The 20688-nt window shown below is 45.7% G+C and overlaps 1 protein-coding gene across 4 annotated transcripts in view; it reads right to left on the bottom strand.

The window, feature by feature from the left end:
• JADE2 (jade family PHD finger 2) overlaps nucleotides 1-16271 on the bottom strand; it is a 164463-nt gene extending 148192 nt beyond the window's left edge. For 2 of the 4 annotated variants that reach the window (XM_033927171.1, XM_033927174.1), the window contains exon 1: nucleotides 15936-16271. The gene's annotated coding sequence lies outside the window, so the exon portion shown is untranslated. Of the gene's footprint in view, nucleotides 1-14131; nucleotides 14280-15911 lie in introns of all 4 variants that reach the window. The other 2 variants (XM_033927172.1, XM_033927173.1) reach the window with 2 other exon arrangements.
• Nucleotides 16272-20688: the final 4417 nt, after the last annotated feature.

Raw genomic sequence — 20688 nt, 5'->3', positions numbered from 1 at the left:
TGTCGGCGCGCCAACGTCCTGCACGCTTTTGACAGGTCACTGAATTTCAGCGGTACCGGGTAACTCTTGGCAGGTCGCCAACTGACCTGATGTCTGGTGCCTATACTTGGCCACGTTAACATCACAAAATATCCGTTGTTTCCCTTCCCTTTTTTCGTTAAGTCTTTGAAAACCATCTTGTTCCTTAAACATTTTGGGAACTAATCTTTCTTGATAACTCTTTATATGATTTTATTGGACTAGTTTAATCAATGTAAACCAGGGATCTCAAAGTCCCTCCTTGAGGGCCGCAATCCAGTCGGGTTTTCAGGATTTCCCCAATGAATATGCATTGAAAGCAGTGCATGCACATAGATCTCATGCATATTCATTGGGGAAATCCTGAAAACCCGACTGGATTGCGGCCCTCAAGGAGGGACTTTGAGACCCCTGATGTAAACCGAGTCAAGCTTTTCTGGATTGAAGACTCAGTATACAAAACTAAGCATTAGATTAGATTACAGATCATCTGGCAGCAGCCGACGTTTTAAAAAACACTGACCAAAGCTGGATGACTTTTACCCCTAACAATTATACATCTCAAACTATGGGGGGTTGTGAGAGATGCATAAGAGCCACCAGGCCACCATGGCTTTGCAGGGGGGGGGGGATCAGGGGTGAGAGATAGAATAGAGCCACTGGACCACCTAGGATTTTTTTAAGATGGGGGAAGTGCAATGGGTCCATTTGGGCCAACCGAGGTCATTTTGATGGGGGGGGGAGGGATCAAGGGAACAAAAGGCACATTGCACTGCTCCAAGAAATAGTAGCCCATCAACATCACTATGTATAACCCAGGGAATTAGGCAAATTTTTAAAATGTTGGCCCATAATTTCCAGGGGGTATAACCAGAGACACATAGAGTCTATTCACTTGCTCCAAGGAGGTATCCATTAGTCTTAAACAAGGCAAAGTAGGACAAGCACCCTTATTTCCCTTATGTGGAACTAGAGAATGACACGGGGACAAATTTTTTCCTGTCCCCGCTGGAACTCAATTTCCCCACCCTGTCCCTGCGAGTTTTGTCACTGTCCCTGCCCCATTTCTGTAAGCTCTACCTTAATCGCACAAGCCTCGAACACATGATTTTAAAGTGTTTGAGGCTTGTGCGGATGAGGACGGAGCTTAGGCATTGGTGGAATGAGGCATTATGACATCACAATCTGAGCTCTAGAATGTTGCTACTTAGGATTTTAAAGCGTTTGAGGCTTGTGCAGATGAGGACAGAGCTTAGGCATTGGTGGAATGAGGCATTATGACATCACAATCTGAGCTCTAGAATGTTGCTACTTAGGATTTTAAAGCGTTTAAGGCTTGTGCAGATGAAGACAGAGTTTGCAGGAATGAGGCAGGGACAGGAAAAGAACTCAACAGGACGGGACGGGAAAATGAGTTTCTGCGGTGACGGGGAAAAATTTGTCCCCGTGTCATTCTCTATGGGGAACCCTACATTACTCCTTGCTGTTTAGTACCCTCCCGAAAGATAAACAGATTTCCATGGTTTGTCAAGATAATTATTCAGCTTTGGTATCTTGGATTTATAAACTTTGGGGGAGAAAGCAACAAATGCTCCAGACGTCAGTGGCAGTTTCACCCACAAATGCTAATTTTCTGTCAGAGGTTACAAAAGGAAAGAAAAAAAATGGGCAAAACGTCATCCTTTTTTTTTTTGGTTTTGCTTTACAACAAACTGTATCTAATCTAGCAACGGTCACCACAGTTTCTAAAGCCAATACTGAAACGGGATTTATTCCCAGGCTCCTCAACTTACTAAGTGTGCACAAAATACTGCAAACGTTATGTAATTAGGGCTTACACTCTAGAAGCCCTCTATCAAGACAAGAGAACAGGAAGCGGGAGTCGAAATGCATGCGCCCCTCCCAAGCCTGCGTTATCATTTTAAATTGGTTTTGCAGCAGTTCACAAGAAGCTAGTGATTAAATATTTTGTCTGTGCTGCGCGTGACATGACGTGACCTGTCTGGAAAACGTCACCGTTGTTCTCGGGGTTCATCCCATGCTATTTTCAGTTGCTTACATAATATCCTCATTAAAAGTCACACCTCAAAGCTGAAATCCTACTTCTGTGATACTTTGCCCGTTTTGTCCGAGCTAGGATGACCCGCCAAATTTGCATACAATTGGGCGCCGACAACTGCGCCCCATTTGCATGGACAAATGCGCATGCTGAATGGAAGGTCACCCGACAATCGCGCCCCAAAAATTCCGTTCCCATGCCTTCACTTTTGAGATTGCGCCCTGACAATTCTGTTCCCATGCCTTCACTTTTGAGGGGGTGGACCTCCCCCACCACTACACTTAAAAGATTCCTTCCTTTCAGTTTACAATTCCGCTCCCTTCCCGACAATTCCGCTCCCTTTCAGTCATGCGCGCACTTGTCAGTGCGCACATTTGATGGGGGGGCGATTGTCCTGCGCGCTATTGCCGGTGTACCCCGAACTATAGACCAGCACCCCTGACTGCACTGCTACTTCCTTTCCTTTTAGGAGGACCCTTTCTTTCTCCTGAGACTACAAAGGCCTGGAGAAGGCGAAGAGCTTTGTCAGAAGCCCTACAGTATCCTGCAAGATAAGGCATTGCTCTATGCTAAGGCATTGCTCTATGGTACAGCCGTACCTTGAATATGGAGATATGATAGAGACCTTCAAGATCCTGAGGGGCATCGAAAAGGTTGACAAAGACAGATTTTTCAATTTGAAAGAAACCACAAGAACAAGGGGTCACTCGATGAAATTGAAGGGGGACAGGTTTAAAACAAACGCAAGGAAGTACTTTTTCACACAGAGGGTGGTGGACACATGGAACACCCTTCCGGAGGCCGTGATAGGAAATAGCACAGTACAGGGTTTCAAGGAAGACCTGGATAGGTTCCTGGAAGACAAAGGGATTGAGGGGTACAGATAAGAGCAGTGGAAGGTTTAGAGATAACTGTAGAGGTAGGCAATAAAATTAGTCAGGGACCGCTGACCAGGCAATATGCCTGATGGGCCGCCGCGTGAGCGGACCGCTGGGCTGGATGGACCTCTGGTCTGCCCCGGCGGAGGCGACTACTTATGTACTTATGTACTGTATGCAATTCTGCTCACCATATCTCAAAAAAAAGATGTAGCAGAATTAGAAAAGGTACTACCACAACCAGACACAGGAGAACCCAGACACCATTCACAAACCCTCCAATCAGAGACATCAAACGGAAAAAAACTGTACGATGGCCTTCTAGCCACAGAGGCAGCAAAACTAGACCACCAACTCTCCAATCGACTAATCGCGACCCCAGACTACAAAACTTTCAGAAAAGAAACAAAAACCCTGCTATTCAAGAAATCCATGAAGACTAATTTAACACCGTTATCAAACATTTCAATCCTCTGAAGCAACCCGCTCTACTCTGTAACACCTCTGGACATGTCTAGAAATCCTCTTCTGTAATCCGCCTTGAACCGCAACCAATTCTTCCAACCAATTTTACTTTTTCTCTCTAACTTTATTGAAGCAATTTTTAACTTCCCTTTCCTTCTGTATCTCCCTTATATGTCTCTTTATCTTTTAAATAATTTGTAGTTCTTATCCCTCTCTTCCCTTATGTTCTTAGTTTTGTTAAGTTTGTCAATAGTCTTGTTAGACCTGGTTTTTGTTATTCATTGTATTGTCCCCCGCATTCTGTAATTTTATTATTATGTACATCGCTTAGAATTATGATTAAGCGATTAATCAAATCTCCATTAAACTTGAAACTTGTAATGGCGGAATAAAAATAACTAATGCAATGTAAAAGGGCAATGAAAATTATTGGGGTGGGACAACTTCCCTATGAGGAAAGGCTAATGCTTGGAGAAGAGACGGCGGGGATATCTGAGAGGTCTATAAAATACTGAGTGGAGTGAAAAGGGAAGATGTGAATCATTTGTTTACTCCTTCCAAAAAATACTAGGACTAGGGGGCATGCGATGAAGCTACTAAGTAGTAGATTTAAAACAAACCAGAGAAAATATTTCTTTGCACAACATGTAATTAAACTCTGGAATTCGATGCCAGAAAATGTGGTAAAATCAGTTAGCTTAGCAGGGTTTAAAAAAGGTTTGGATAATTTCCTAAAAGAGAAATCCGTAGGCCATTATTGAGATGGGCTGAGGAAATCCACTGCTTATTCCTAGGTTAAGCAGCATAAAATCTGTTTTACTACTTGGGATCTGGGTTGGCCACTGTTCGAAACAGGATACTGGGCTTGATGGTTCTTCAGTTTGTGTCAGTACGGCAATTCTTATGACCAAGTATACAATATAGGGGCAAATCCTCAAGAGTTGTCACTGAATCCACCTGGCGCCATAGCCCCCCAAAATCTGGTTCTAACAGAACTGGAAGCCCAAAGGAACAAGGCGAAAACTACCAAGTCCAAAACCAACTTTCTGGGCAAGACAAGTCTACAACTGTATGTCACTTATCGTCACTTCTTTCTTATTTGATCATTTGCTAAGTGACAGATTTTGTGCAACAAATCCTGGTCAGCAGATTTAGATGATTTTGGTTTTGCAGTGGTGATAAACATCTGGAATGGGGAAACCTTTGTGAGGTCTCTGTCTGAGCAAGCGTGTGAATCGGTACGCTGCTATGCTGTCCGGAGCCCTGACGCAGCTTGTCTAGCGAAACGGCAGCTAGCCTAACTTCTGTCGGCTAGGACTGGCAGAGACGTAACACATTTTCAATAACCGCCCCTACATTATGGAACTCACTTCCACAATACCTCCGCGACAAACAACAATTAGCCAAATTCAAGACCAATCTAAAGACTTTCTTATTTCGGGACGCTTTTAATCAAACCTAAATTTTTTATTTTTTTTTTCTCTTTTTTTTCTCTCTCTCATCAGGCAAGCATCCATCATTTTCACGCTCCCCCTTCCCTTCGTTCAATCCCCCCCCTACTTTTCCCATCTCATCTCTACAATGTAACTTTTTCCCTTTCCTCCCCTATTGCCCTCACACTCCAGTACGTCAAGTCTTTGTCATTTACGTTTAATTTTAGACATCTTTATGCACATTTTACTACATTTAAACTCTTTATCAATTTTATTGTTAACCGGCCAGACAATTGTTTGATGGTCGGGATATTAAAAACTAATAAACTTGGAAACTTGGAAACCGTTGAACATTCTACCTACAAGCTAAGTAGTTTTGATTTTTCTGACACCATTTTGAAACATTTATTGTGTCTGCTGTAGGTAGGAAGGGGGGTCAAGAGCCGGTGAAGATCTTTTCCCGTTCTAGTGCAGTAATTGACATTATTACGCACGGGGTTCTGAGGCTCTCCCCTCATTCAGACGGGATGTGCATGACACTTTCAATGAAATTGTGGCATAAGTAAATCATTACTTGAATATAAGTGAGAAAGTTATAGGAGTTGGATTTGATTTTCTTTCTCATTCCGGTATAGAAGATTTTGGGGGGGAAACCTTTGTGAGGCCCAGTTTTGGGGAAAGGAACACAGTGTAAGCTGCCAAATCTTCTGTCACCAGGAAAGGAAGGTCAAATGTCAGGCTATATGAAAGCCCAAATAATTCTTCCCAGGGAAGCTACAATTCCAATAGAACTGGTGTCGGGATATTTATGTGATGCGGCCTTTCCTTTTCAGCTGGGAAGAGAAAAGGGCACGGGAAGAAGGATGGATGGATGTACAAGAGATCTCTACAGGTCATGCAGTCCCTCAATTAATATTTGGGGAAAAAAATAATTTGTCCCCACCATAACTGGGGGAAAGCATCCCGTGTCATTTTTTAGGGTCTGTCAACCTCAGTCGTTCTACACCGGCACTCTTCAATGCAAGGCTTGAGGGTCAGTGACTGGGCCCATTCATACATTGATTCTTATGTCAGCCAAGTATAGGATAGTGAAGCCATTGTGACATCACTGATGAGGTTGGCTCTTAGGCACTGGTGGAATGAAGCATTATGACATCACAATATCTGCTCTGGACACCAGAGACTGTCATTCTTTAGTGTCTAGTTCAACCTTAGTCCTTCTACACCAGCATTCTTCAATGCAAGGCTTGAGGGTCAGTGACTGGGCCCATTCATACACTGATTCTTATGTGAGCCAAGTATAGGATAGTGAAGCCATTGTGGCTGAGGCTGGCTCTTAGGCATTGGTGGAATGAGGCATTATGACATCACAATATCTGCTCTGGACACCAGAGACTGTCATTCTTTAGTGTCTAGTTCAACCTTAGTCCTTCTACACCAGCATTCTTCAATGCAAGGCTTGAGGAGGATCTTCCGATGCTCCTGCCCCATGCAGATACGTCGTCAAAAATAGCTGCCTCAAATTCCCACACCAGTCTCGCGAGACCACGAGACCAATGCGGGAACTTGAGGCAGCCATTTTTGATAGCGGATCTGCACAGGGAAGGAGCGTAGGAAGATCATTCCTGCCCCGCGTCACCGCTACACCACCAGGGCTTTAAAAGTAAGCTGCGGAGGAGGGAGGGAGGCCGCTTCTTTGGAGGCTCGTGAATCCCAAAACCGCGAATACGGAGGGAGACCTGTACTTGTAGTCCACGGTTCTATGTGTTGACATTCGTGCTGCACCTCCCATAAGGCACCAGGATGAGGCTGACAGACATGCAGGACCGGCCAAAAAGTCTCCCTCCTGGAATGGGTAACTTGGCAGCTGTGCTCTGTTCTATGGAGCAAGCAGGGCTGAATAATCTGCATTCACAGCCCTGGGGGGGGGGGGAGAAGAGAGAAGGAGGGAGTCACAACCATCATCCAATGGTGACACCTAGTGGCCAGACAAGAGTGCAGAAGGAACCCTAATGCACACCCTCTAACCAGAGATGGTTGTTACAATGATGACAGCAGTACAGTGATTTAGGAAGTGAAACAAAATAAATGAAAAATCACCAGAAAGACGGAGGTGAAGGATCCCAGCTCTGCTCTGAATAAGCTGAAAGCCCAAAAGTTGCTGTTATCAATAAACAACAAAACAATCAACCTCCGCTTTACCTAAAAATTCAAGTTCACCCCTTCGACTGTAAAATGCAAAGGTGAGAGCATAAGAAATAAAATGTTCTGGGATAGTTTGGAGAAAAGAAAGAACTAAGGCCAAAAACAAGACAGTAAAATCACACAGTTTGATAAGCACCACATTCTTAAAACTCAAAGATGATACCAAAAGCTTCCAGTGAGAGAAGCTGAACACAACCCCCTAATTCTACAGTACACACTTCTCCCTCCGAATCCGCAAGGGCTAGGGGCAGAGGTGGCCCGCGAATATGGAAAATCGCAGATAACTTTTAAGGCCGCCTCTGTCCCACCCCCGCCTCCCTCCTGCGTCCCGGACCTCCCCAGACCTTACCCGGTGGTCTAGCGGTGACGTGGGGCAGGAGAGATCTTCCTACGCTCCTGCCCCGTGCAGAGCCGTCATCACAATGGGCTGCCGTGAGTTCACGTTGTTGACTCGTGAGACCACGGGAACTCACGGCAGCCATTTATGATGATGGCTCTGCACGGGGCAGGAGAGTAGGAAGATTGCTCTTGCCCCGTGTCACCGCTAGACCACCAGGTAAGGTCTGGGGAGGTCCGAGACGCAGTGATTCAACCTTTTAAAACTAGGGGCAGGTCTGGGGCAAAAAAAAAAATTGCGAATAACTGAATTCGCAGGTACTAAACCCGCAGATTCAGAGGGAGAAGTGTAATTCTGCATGCCCATTTTTCCTTATATCAAAGTTGTGTGCACTGGTTACAAAATACTGCCAGTTACACATGTAACGTAATTGTTAAATTAGGAACTATTTGGCATATCTGGCGAAAGACATAAGAAGACTTGAGGCGGTCCAGAGGAGGGCGACGAAAATGATAGGAGGCTTGCGCCAGAAGACGTATGAGGAGAGACTGGAAGCCATGAATATGTATACCCTAGAGGAAAGGAGAGAGAGGGGAGATATGATTCAGACGTTCAAATACTTGAAGGGTATTAACGTAGAACAAAATCTTTTCCAGAGAAAGGAAAATGGTAAAACCAGAGGACATAATTTGAGGTTAAGAGATGGTAGATTCAAAGGCAATGTTAGGAAATTCTACTTTACGGAGAGGGTGGTGGATGCCTGGAATGTGCTCCCGAGAGAGGTGGTGGAGAGTAAAACTGTGACTGAGTTCAAAGAAGCGTGGGATGAACACAGAGGATTTAGAATCAGAAAATAATATTAAAAATTGAACTAAGGCCAGTACTGGGCAGACTTGCACGGTCTGTGTCTGTGTATGGCCGTTTGGTGGGGGATGGGCTGGGGAGGGCTTCAGTGGCTGGGAGGGTGTAGATGGGCTGGAGTAGGTTTTAATGGAGATTTCGGCAATAGGAACCCAAGCACAGTACTGGGTAAAGCTAAGAAGAAAAAATTAAAAAATTTAAATTGAATCAGGTTGGGCAGACTGGATGGACCATTCCGGTCTTTATCTGCCGTCATCTACTATGTTACTATGTAACTAATTAGCATTATCAATAACTAGCTATAGTTGGGGTCACCTGGTGCTCATTGCAATTAATTTTCATTTCCACATGTAACTACGTTTAGTCTATATACTGTAACCTTAGGCCCGGATTCTGTAACTGGCACAGTTGTCGGCGACCGCCTTAAAAAGCGGCCGCCGACCGCATGCAGTAAAGGCAGGCGCCAGAAAAATATAGGCCAGGGATTTCCAGGCCTACATTTCCGGTGTGCCTTTGATGAGAATCGCAGCTCCACAGGCGCCTTACGGCCGACAACGTCTGGCGTTAGGCGCCGTAAAGCACCTAAGGAAGCGCAATTCCGGCGTCAATTTTTTTTTTTTTAGGCGCATTGAAAATGAGCGCAAAGCGTCACTTAAACTGCGTTTTCCCCGAGCTTGGCCGCGTACCAGCGCCTAAAAAACCGTCGCCATTTAAAGAATCCGGGCCTTAGTGCACAGCCGAGTGTTATTTTTTTTAAGGGCGTGCGTAAATAGCATAGCGTGTAAAGGCAAGGGGACATTCACAAGGTCGAGAAGAAAACAGGAAGCTACGCGCAGCCTTGCCGCAGTTACGGCAGGATGGAACTGTGGGTGCCTCGATTTCGGGTGCCCGATGCCAGGTTACAAGAGTATTTTCTAACACAACTGAGTTACCCATACAGAAGAGGATCTTACTGAAAGCATCGGGGCACCTAAAAAGGGTGCCATTTACACAATAGCCCCCTAAGAGGGTAATTCTATAAAGGGGCGTCTACTTCTAGGCACCAAGAACTTTGGGGGGTCAATATTCATAGCGACTTAACCTGCCAGAAAACAGCTCCTGGCCAATTAAATTGCCCGTTTGGAGATAGCCACTAATTTCCCATGCCACTTAATCGGTTACTGCAGCGGAAAACTGTTAACCAGCTATTTTGGGGGTGTCCTGGGTGCTTATGGCAAATATATTTTTATTGAGCAATCAAGAAAACAACAGGGTAGCACAACAAAATACAAAACCAGCTCAATAGAGTATGAAATGTCCCCAAAAGAACCCCCCCCCCCAAACCCCAACCAAAACAACCCCCCTCCCACCCCCATTCCCACCCCTGGGTCCTCCTCCCAAATACATAGTAGCAAAAATTTAGAAAAGAAAGTAAAACACCAAGCTAAACAAAAGGATAAAGGGTAAAGCTTTGGATTCTCGCCCAGAAATAGCTAAGAAGAAAAAAAAAAAAAAAAAAAAAATTTTTAATTGAATCAGGTTGGGCAGACTGGATGGACCATTCGGGTCTTTATCTGCCGTCATCTACTATGTTACTATGTTACTATGTAAACAAGAAGCATCAATTAAGTATCCGGCTACGAGCCAGAGGGGTCAAAGTAGTCCAAAAAGGTTCCCAAGTGATCTGGAAAAGGCGACCCTGGCGAGAAGACAAATCAGTTGTCCTGGGTGCTTATATTTGGCCCTTAACCGGCCAGGTTAACTGTATAAATAGGACCCACATAAGAGTCAGTCCTATCTTTAGGTGGAAACCCATAGCTGGTTAAATGCTGACTAGCTGGCTCCGGAAATCCAGAAATTCAATGCCAGTGCCTGGATAGGGCCCAGAATTGAATTGCCGGGTTGCACACTGGTGGCAGTCAGCTGACTATCAGGCCCTTTAAGGTTAATTAGAGTCTACTCTATAAAGAAGGAGCCTATCCTTCTTTATAGAAAATGGAGTAACAGGTCAAAATGCGCCTATATTTTAAGCGCAATCACCTTTACCAGCCATTGTGCTGGTTTAAATGCTAGTTCTTAAGAGTATTAAAACACATTTTACAATCTAGGTGCATTATTATATGCCTTGCTCATGTGACTGTCCACCTGCAAAGGACCCGCCATCAAATACCGGCATGTAGCCCGAAACCGGTCGTTCTGCTTGTACCAGAATACAGTAAAACCTTGGATTGCAAGTAACTTGGTTTGCAAATATTTTGCAAGACAAGCAAAAAAACATTTTATTCAATTTTAACTTGATATACAAGCAATGTCCTGCACTACAAGTACATACAGTATACACACATCACAACTGGGCCGATGGGTTTTCTCTTTCTGACGCTGCGGGAGTGTAGTGACTGTTCTAAATGAGCGAGGTCTTGCAATACGAGTACCTATAGTATTTTGTATTAAAGTTTTTGGGTTGTAGAACGAATCGTCCGAGTTTCCATTATTTCCTATGGGGAAATTCGCTTTGATACACAAGTACTTTGGATTACAAGCATGCTTCTGGAACGAATTATGTTCGCAAACCAAGGTTTTAAGCGTTTAAGGCATTCTCGCTGATTAAATCTAGACAGTTCCTTACAGAGTACAAAAGCCCCTAAGAACAAATCTTAACAGGCACGAAAAACACAATTAATCAATACCACACAGACAGGCACAACACAATTAACGCGTTATGGAGCAAAGATTTACGGTCCAACATACAATCATTAAAAGTTGGACAGCAATCAATCATGAACTGCTTCAACAGAAAGAGTCTCTGACTTGGGGTATCTCTAGGACTTCAGAGAAACATCTGAAGATGGCAGGGAAAGATTAGGGCCACGGTTTAAGGTAGGGCATGTCCGAAGGGCACCATCCCTCGCTAAAAGATGAGATATGAAACAGAAGTGAAACAAGAAAAATAAGATGCAGGTTTGTGAGAATTAGGAGAGGGGGATAACGAACTGTAAAAAAAAAAGAGAAAGAGAAATTTTCCAGCACGGTTACTAAGCACAGAAAAAGCACTTGGATGGCAACAAATGATGGGTTTGGATTGCATGATGGGAAGTTGCTGGTTATCTTTACACATTCATAAAAGTATCAAGCGAAAAAAATGACAGGTATTTGTCCAATGCTGAAAGAATAACACAGAAAGCAGAAGGCGTTTATGGACCTTTGTACAACAGGAACTAGCAGAATGAGAGAAAGGTCATGTTGATTCTATTTCAGGCACAGGAGCTGATGGAAGAGGAGCGTGGAGGATCCATGCAAGAAACGGAAAAGTGGCGGTGAGAGAAAAGGCCAGGGATGTTGTAAACCTTCAATCTTAAAGCTCCTCCTCCCCTCAGTTAACTTTCTGACCCCACCCCCCACTAATCATGATTAGGGAATGACACAGGGATAAAATTTTCCTGTCCTTGTGAATTCTTTTCCTGTCCCTGCCCCATTCCTGCAAACTCCGTCCTCATCTGCACAAGCCTCAAACACTTTAAAATCCTAAGCAGCAACATTCTAGAGTTCAGACTGTGATGTCATAATGCCTCATTCCACCAATGCCTAAGCTCCGTCCTCATCCGCACAAGCCTCAAACACTTAAAAATCCTAAGCAGCAACATTCTAGAGTTCAGACTGTGATGTCATAATGCCTCATTCCACCAATGCCTAAGCTCCGTCCTCATCTGCACAAGCCTCAAACCCTTTCAAATCCTAAGCAGCAACATTCTAGAGTTCAGACTGTGATGTCATAATGCCTCATTCCACCAATGCCTAAGCTCCGTCCTCATCCGCACAAGCCTCAAACACTTAAAAATCCTAAGTAGCAACATTGTAGAGCTCAGATTGTGATGTCATAATGCCTCATTCCACCAATGCCTAAGCTCCGTCCTCATCCGCACAAGCCTCAAACACTTGAAAATCGTAAGTGTTCGAGGCTTGTGCAGTTAAGGCAGAACTTACAGGAATGGGGCAGGGACAGCGACAGAGGGAAAAAAACTCACGGGGATGGGATGGGGAACTTGAGCTCTTGCGGGGACGGGGATAAAATTTTCCCCTTGTCATTTTCTAATCGTGATTATCTCAGCAGCAACCCCTCCCCCCCCCCACCTTCCAGAATAATTAGGGTTAACTGTGCTATTTGAAAACTACCCACTTTCCTGCAGATAAAGTACACACTGATGAGTTTGTGCGGCAATCAGAATCTACTGTTTTGCTTTGATTATAGCTGCTGTTTGCCCCCCCCCCCCTCCACCCAAAGAAGCTGTTATCCTAGGTCACAGCCTAGTTGTGCCTAATGACTGGGCTGGCTCTGGGGGAGATCTATTTACACAGGAGTTAAAACTCATGGGAGGGAGAACGCCAAGTGTCAAGACTAACAGCAGTAATGAGGAGAGAGAGAGAGAGAGGAGAAGAAAAGGGGCCCAGAAGTAGAAAAACAAGAGGGAGGAGGCGGTGTGCGATATGTTGGAACAGGCAGAGAAAAGGGACGCTACCTCCGTTCATGTCAGGAAAGGTGAGGGGAAAGAAAAAAGGCAATTAAGAACAAACTGTAGAGAAAGCCGCTCATGGAAGGGAAGGAAGGTCAGAAGAAATTAATTAGGGCGGGGAGGGGGGGGAGGGACAGAAGATCTGCGTGAGTGACAAGGGATACAGAGGGAGGAGTACGGAAGGGATTGGCTGGTGAGTGTTGTGAAAGGGTTAGCGGAGGGAGTCAGGAGGGAAAGGGTGCGATTGCAAGGAAATGTCACGGAAGAGAGGGGATTGTATCTGTGCAACGGACGCGCGGACACAAACAAGACTGTCCTTGTGGCTAGCAGCCACGAAAACGGCGTCTCTCTCTTATAAGAGACTGAGGGGATGACGAGGCAAACAAACATATGGAAGTCAGTGGCAACTATGAAAATAAATTCATCCTTCCTTTCCAAAAAAGTTGCACAGAAATAAAGATTAGTAAACAAAAAACAAAAGATGAAATGACATAAGCTGGCAGCTTTATTAGACAAACTTCATGTCTTAGCTAGCTTTAGGGAACTACCGTCCCACTCTTCCTCGGGTCACAACAGGATAAGCAAAAGATTATAGTTCGCAAAAAAACGTAGCTCCTCTTTTACTTAGCCATTTTGGCGCACGGCTAAACGCCAACATGTCCGCAGACTATAATGGACGCGTTAGCATTTAACGCACGCTAAACCGGCTACCACCCCTTAGTAAAAGGGACCCCCATATTTTGCTAATTTTTATCTCTATGCATTCATAAGAACATAAGCAGTGCCTCCGCCGGGTCAGACCACAGGTCCATCCTGCCCAGCAGTCCGCTCCTGCGGCGGCCCAAACAGGTCATGACCTGTCTAAATCACCAGAAGGGGCCCCCATGCCACCTTGGTTTCCTATTGAGTCCTATCTTCCCATCAAAGTCCTAGCCCTCCGGTCTTGCACCTGCACGACCTGGTTGGGATTCTATATTTATTTTCTGGTTAGCTTTCTCAGTATCCCACGATCCTTTTATCCTTCAGGAATCCGTCCAGTCTCTGTTTGAATCCCTGTACCGTACTCTGCCTGATCACTTCCTCCGGTAGCGCATTCCAAGTGTCCACGACCCTCTGGGTGAAAAAAAACTTTCTTGCATTTGTTTTGAACCTATCTCCCTTCAGTTTCTCCGAATGCCCCCTCGTACCTGTTGTCCCCTTCAGCCTGAAGAATCTGTCCCTATCCACCCTCTCTATGCCCCTCATGATCTTGAAGGTCTCTATCATATCACCCCTGAGCCTCCTTTTTTCCAGAGAGAAGAGCCCCAGCCTATCCAACCTCTCAGCATATCAAAAGGACTAAACATGGCAACAACTTTACTTTATTTGAAGAAGAAGAAAAAATACACCTTGGCAGCTAAGTGGCTACCATGAAAGCTGATTCAGCCATCAGTTTTCAAGAATTGATTGATTTTCTGATCCTTTCATATGGTTGATGGTGAGCCTGCAAACCAAACTGGCCATCACATTTCAGAAGGGTTCCGGTGACCTTCCGGTCTAAAAAAAAAGGGGGAGCAGCGGTTAGGCTACCATCTGGCAAGATCTGCAGGCTGCCTAGGTGAGCACCCAAACACCAGATGCATGGGAAGCTGCAGGATTTGCGGGCAAGGTAGAATCCAGAGAGAAATGAGGGGCGGGGATGAAGATGTGGGAAGTGTGTGCATGAAAGAGAAGACATCATATTGAATTTGCATGAGAGGGAGGGCTGGCAGGGAGAGACCAAGAGAAAAGAGGGGTGTCCCCACAGAAGGCAACACTAAGAGCAGAGAAGGTTCATTTACATATGAGCAGGGCAGGGAGGATGCTTTATACCAGGGGTCTCAAAGTCCCTCCTTGAGGGCCGCAATCCAGTCGGGTTTTCCGGATTTCCCCAATGAATAGGCACGAGATCTGTGTGCATGCATTGCTTTCAATGCATATTCATTGGGGAAATCCTGAAAACCTGACTGGATTGTGGCCCTCAAGGAGGGACTTTGAGATCCCTCACTGTGCTAAGATGAGAAAGGTAGGGTAAAAAGCGAATGGGGGAAGAGGACAGGTGAGGGGCAAGCAGAAGCATGCACGGGCATGGTGCAGCCTAGGTCCCAGAAAGGACAGTGCAAAACCACTTAACAAGTGAATGAGCCCTTCTCAACCCCCAGAAGCCTCTCACAGCATCCCAACAAATGACCTTTACTGGCCCAGCGAACGCTGGCAAGGCGGAGCCAAAGGGGGGGCAGAGCTCAGAGCACGCGGGGATGAGGAGGGAAAGCAAGGGCCAGGCTGAGCCGCCCCCGGAGAGCCCAACTCTCGGGGAAGGTAAACAGCCACGCCCCCTACTGTCCTCTCTCTCTCTCTCTCCTGCCCCGGGCACTGCCACCCACCCTTCAGCCAGAAGCGGCACTCTGCAGCCAAGGAGAGACCTGCCACCCCCCCCCCCCCCCAGCTCTGCACCAGGGCATTGCCACCCCCAGCTGAGACCACAATTCTGCCCCACAACCCCTTGCAATCAGCACCCCCAGAAAAAAAAAGAGAGCTCTGCCATCCTACCCTATCGCCCAGGCATCATCATTTCACTTTTTTTTTTTTTTTGCATCCTCTCATTTGCAAACCTTCATCGCAGCCCTGTTACCTGCCATCCCTCCATCCCTCCCCCACCCCTAAAGGGGAAAGAACCGAAAACGTTGGGCTTTTTTTTTTTCATGTGCGTCAGTCTGACACACGCATCAACCTATCCACCACTAAACCGACGTCCTCACCCCCCCCCCCCGCCCTTGTGTTTTTTTGCAAGCCCAACACGTGAGACGAAGCGATCATGTGGAGCAGGACCGAGTCCGGATCCAAACAAGAAACCCAGATGCAACTCGGACAGGGCTACACCCCTCGCATCTCTTTGCACCCCCCTCCCCCAAAGCGATCTGGGATCCCTCCAACAATGCAAACCGCCCCCCCCCCCCCAAAAAAAAAAAAAAATGCCTGCCCACGTTTCGGAACGCCAAGTGGCCCGGGGCTCCCGCGAGCGGAATGTCGCAGTCATTAATAAAGAGATTTGCTAAAAACGCCACCTCCCCCCCGGGCCTTGAAAAGTTGCAGCTGGACCCCCCCCTCCCCTCCTTGCACGGATGCAAGCCCTGCCAAGCATGCACGCACCTAAGCAATGTCAGGGTCCTTTACCTTGTCCTCGGAGTCCTGTGGGGTGGGCGCGAGCCGCAGAAGGATGCAGCGCGCGCGGGGCGCCTCACTCGGCCGCCCGGGCTGCGAGGAACTCCATGCGCGCGAGCCCCTTCCCCGCCCCCTTCACGAGCCCCGGGCAGAGCGCGAGGCAGCCCAGAGCATGGCACGCGAGCGCGATGGCCGCTCGGCTGCAAAGCATGAAGCGAAAGGCGAGCGGGCCCGGCAGGACGACTTTCGGCTCGGGAAACTCTCGCCCCGCGCCGAAGAGCTGCCGATCGCACTACTCCAAGTAGTGGCACAGCTCGGCTCCTTTTTTTGCACCGCTGCCCCCGCCCTGCCCCCACGCCCCCCCCCCTCGCTGTCCGGCTCTCGCCCCGGCGCTGGATCCTCTCGTCGCTCACCCCCCCGATCTACGCCCGGGCGGGGATCGGGCGCCGCCGCTGCAGCTCCCTCCCGAGCAGCACAAGGCTTAGACTCAAAAAATCTTTTGGCGCCATATTAATGACGTACTTCAAATTTGCCATTTCTCCTGCGTCAAAAAAAAAAAAAAAAAAAAGAAGGGAGCCCGGTGGGTAAAATCCGGAGCCTCCCGGATCCCGCCCGGTCCACCTTAAAAAGTTGCCGGGAGGATCGGGCTCCGGAATCGCGGCATGAAACCGGCTGTGCGGTCCTCTTCCGAGCGATTGGACGCGCAACAGCGATTGGACGCGCAACTCGCCACAATAGACGGAGCAAAGGCAAGCGGGCCCGAGAAATTCCATGAGCAGAGGTGCTGGCGATTGGAGGAATGGGAAAGAGCAGCCAGGGATGAGAAAAGGATGGGGGGGGGGGGTCCAGGTGCAACTTTCTTGCTAAGGAGCAGCCTTGCTCCGATCTGCCTGCAAGAGTTATAGCAACGGGGTAAATGAGGGCAGATAAACGCTTTGCTATTTCTGCCTGGCACTGGCATTAGGTTCCGAGTTGCCCTCCGAGCTCGCTGCAGCCTTTCTAAACCATCCCAAAGTATTGTAGTTCCCAAGCCCACCCCAATCATACAGTCATATATGGTACATACACTGATCATGGGAGTCCGGCCCTAGTTCTACTCCTACTATAGTGCTGCCAGTCCCTGCTGGATAGAGCTTACAATCTAAACAGGATGGTATGGATACGGGTAATCAGCTGGCTGGGTTGCAGGGCAGAGGGGAGTGCAGGACAATCAAGCCATTGTGACATCACTATGAGGTTGGCTCTTATTGGTGGAATGAGGCATTATGACATCACAATGGCAGCTCTGCTTCCCAAAGACTAAAACTCTTCACACTACTACTACTACTGCTGTGACAGAGAGTCACATGGGTTCTTTTTCAAATGCCTGTAATTTAACTCTTTAAGGGCTCTTTGTACTAAGCTATGGTAAGCAGTATGTGTTTACTACAGCTTAAAAGGACTTACCTTGGGGCTGAGGCATCCTGCGATACATTCTAAATGTGTGTGCAGAAACCATACCCTAAAAATATGTTTACATTTTTCCGGGAGGAGGTATGTTTCGGGGGTGGAGACTGGGCATGGAACTGGCATGTGAGCCCTTAAACCCTGACAATCATCCGCCATCTGCAATAAAAATTATTACCAATTCAAAAAAATATGATCATGTCACCCCTCTTCTGCAAGAAGCGCTTTGGCTACCGATGCCACATCATGGCGCACAATTGTCTTTAGCGCAATTGTCTGTGAGCGCCATTGTCTTAGCGCTGAATTGTCTGCGCGATTTTGTCCACGCGCGATTGTCTTGCGTGCTTTTGACCTGTCACCTAGAATAACATACAAAATTGCGCTGCTAACGTTCAAAATTCAGAAAACTAATACCCCAATATTTTTATATCGATATTTAATACCATATTCCCCAGCTAGATCTCTTAGATCAGCAGATCAGTATTTGCTGACCATTCCATCATTGAAAGTGATTGGCACTAGAAGAACTACAACCTTTTCTATTTTGGGACCTCAGATCTGGAACAATCTTCCAACCTCTTTACGCGCCGAAACCTCTTTAGAGAAATTTAAAAGTAATTTAAAAAGCTATCTTTATAAAGATGCATATGAATCTTAGATTAGATAATTTTTTCTCTTTTTATGATCCTCCTACTAACTCTTAGATTAAGCTTTCTTTTAAATATGTATTTTAGACCAAGTTTCACAAAAAAATCTAATGTTTTTTTTTACCCTTCCTAATGTTGTTCTTCCCTAAATGTTTCTTCTTTTTGGGTTGTTTTTTTTAAATTTAAAACAAATGTAGTTTATCCTTTATTCCTTATGTATTTTTAAACATCTATGGATATGTTTGTATGTTTATTGCAAAGGGTTTGAGTTTGAGACCACTGCTGTAACCTATTTGTAACATGTAAACACTGATTACTCAGTGACTTCCTACCTGTTCTCGCCTTGTAATTCGCTGATTGTACAGCTCTCTTTTATTGTAAACCGCCTAGAAGTCGCAAAATTATGGCGGTATAGAAAAAAATAAAGTTATTATTATTATTGTTCAAATGGTTTTATTTATTTCCCTGAATTTATTTTTTGTTATACGCATTGAAAATATTTGATATTGCCAGGGCCGGATTTAGATGAAAAGAGGCCCTAGGCTATTCCACTTATGAGGCCCTTTCACCTCCCATTTTTAAGTTTGTAAATTACATGAGAGATAATAAAATACATCATTACTGTGATATATATCAATATGTTAAATGAAACATGTTGTTATTGGTACTAACCTTTATAAAAAATGTGACACAGATCTTGAGGCCCTAGGCTGAAGCCTAGTTAGCCTATAGGAAAATCCGGCCCTGGATATTGCGTTTAAATCAAAATCTCAATAAACTTGAAACTTGATCTTTATTGAATCGTGTCAAGCAGTTCCAGTAGGCCAGGGTTTTCTTTGCCTAAATGAGTGTCTAGGTGAAACCACGCCCAAAATCCACCTCAAATCTGCCCCTAACCATTTTACTTACTGGTAGGTGCCTTGGTATAGATGTCTGCCTCGAAGTGGGAGGCACCTACCAGCTAATTACTTAAATGGTTTTTTTTAATTTGTTTTTAATGGCGCTTTCAATTGTCAGCGCCAATTAAGCCAATTAAGAAAACTAAGTTGGACGCCTAGATCGGCTAGGGGAACCAATGTAGGCCCATGACTTTAGGCGTATTTTAGCGAATCAGGGCCTTAGTGGAAAGTGGAAAACTGGTCATTTTCCAGGAGTGGTAAACGTGGCCTTAGTACGTGGGAAAGAGCTGCGAACAGAAGAGGGGTGAGCGCATGGAGGGGAGTAATGAGAAGAGGTGGGGGCACATGCAGGAGTGGGGGAGGCGGAGATTAGGGCGAGGGAGGGCGTCTCCGCCCCGGGCGCCTCTCATCCTCGCTACACAACTGGTGAGGAACTAGGGCCTGATGAGGCACTACCTTTATTGTATGCAAATCTATCTCATGCGTATTCATGGTGGATATCCCGATGGGCTGGGTACATCATGAGGACTAGGTGGAGAATCCTTGGGATAGATCAAAGTGTTAAGTGGTTTTGGAACCAACCCTGGCCATTTTTTTTTTCATGGCCTTGTAATTTGAGTATTTATTTTTAATTTTTTTTTTTTTTACAGGAAATTTAATCCTTCTGCTTTGGCAACAATTGTAAATCGAAATGTGGCGTGAGATGACCAGAAAGTCAACACCCTTACATTCCTCCACCCCGTCAATATTGTACAAGGCATTGAATCTCAACCAAAAGAGCAAGAAGGAACTGTCCTCAGCTCATTGCCCAGACCTCGTGCTTGGATCGTGGCCAAAAATGAGGCCAAGAAATGATCCTGATTAGTAATGCATTAAGCTTCAAGAGTTCAGCTCTAGGCATGTGAGCAAAATGTACTCAGAACCACCTGGGAATGTCCTTAATGCTGTAGGTTCCTTGAAAGTTCACAATGTCGTATTTAGGACTACACTTCAAGGGAAGTTGAACGTTCCTTGACATTATGGCAGTAAAGAAGTTGGTATATTACAACTGTCAAGAAAAGGACCAGTCCAAGCTACTATCAAGAATCTGCATGTAATATTACTGCCCTTAAACAGCAGGGGTGTCCAACCTTGGCCCTCACCAGGTCAGGTTTTCCCCAATGAATATGCATGAGATCTGTTTGTATACAATGGAAGCAGTGCATGCAAATAGATCTCATGCAAATTCATTGGGGAAATCCTGAAAACCCGACTGGATTGTGGTCCTTGATGACCGATGTTGGACAACCCTGTTTTAAAGTAATAGCTTGTCTCTTGGGTCTAAAATATAAGCATTCGTTCTATGTGTGGTTCTCGTACCATCTTTCAACTGTGTTTTATTAGACAAAAAAAAAAAAAACCCTCTAGAAATGCTGTTTAATATTTTTCTTACTAAGCAACATTCTTGCTTAAAAATAGCTTCAATAGAATAACAAAATTCTGATGCTCCTTAGAACATTCTTTGAAGGAGCAACGTTGTGAACTGGTTTTGGCATTTGGCACTTGAAAGAACTTGGTGGAGGCATTTGTTATTTATATCAGAGTAGGCGAAAGATGTCTAATTATCAAAACTAGAACGGCCTTGCACCAATACTTACTACGTGTGGAGGAAAGACTAAAACGGTTAGGGCTCTTCAGCTTGGAAAAGAGACGGCTGAGGGGAGATACGATTGAAGTCTACAAAATCCTGAGTGGAGTCGAACGGGTACAAGTGGATCGATTTTTCGGTGTCAG

The sequence above is a fragment of the Geotrypetes seraphini genome, chromosome 18, assembly GCF_902459505.1.
Source record: "Geotrypetes seraphini chromosome 18, aGeoSer1.1, whole genome shotgun sequence".
NCBI classification, from domain to species: Eukaryota; Metazoa; Chordata; class Amphibia; order Gymnophiona; family Dermophiidae; genus Geotrypetes; species Geotrypetes seraphini.
This window is presented reverse-complemented; position numbering and strand designations above follow the sequence as displayed.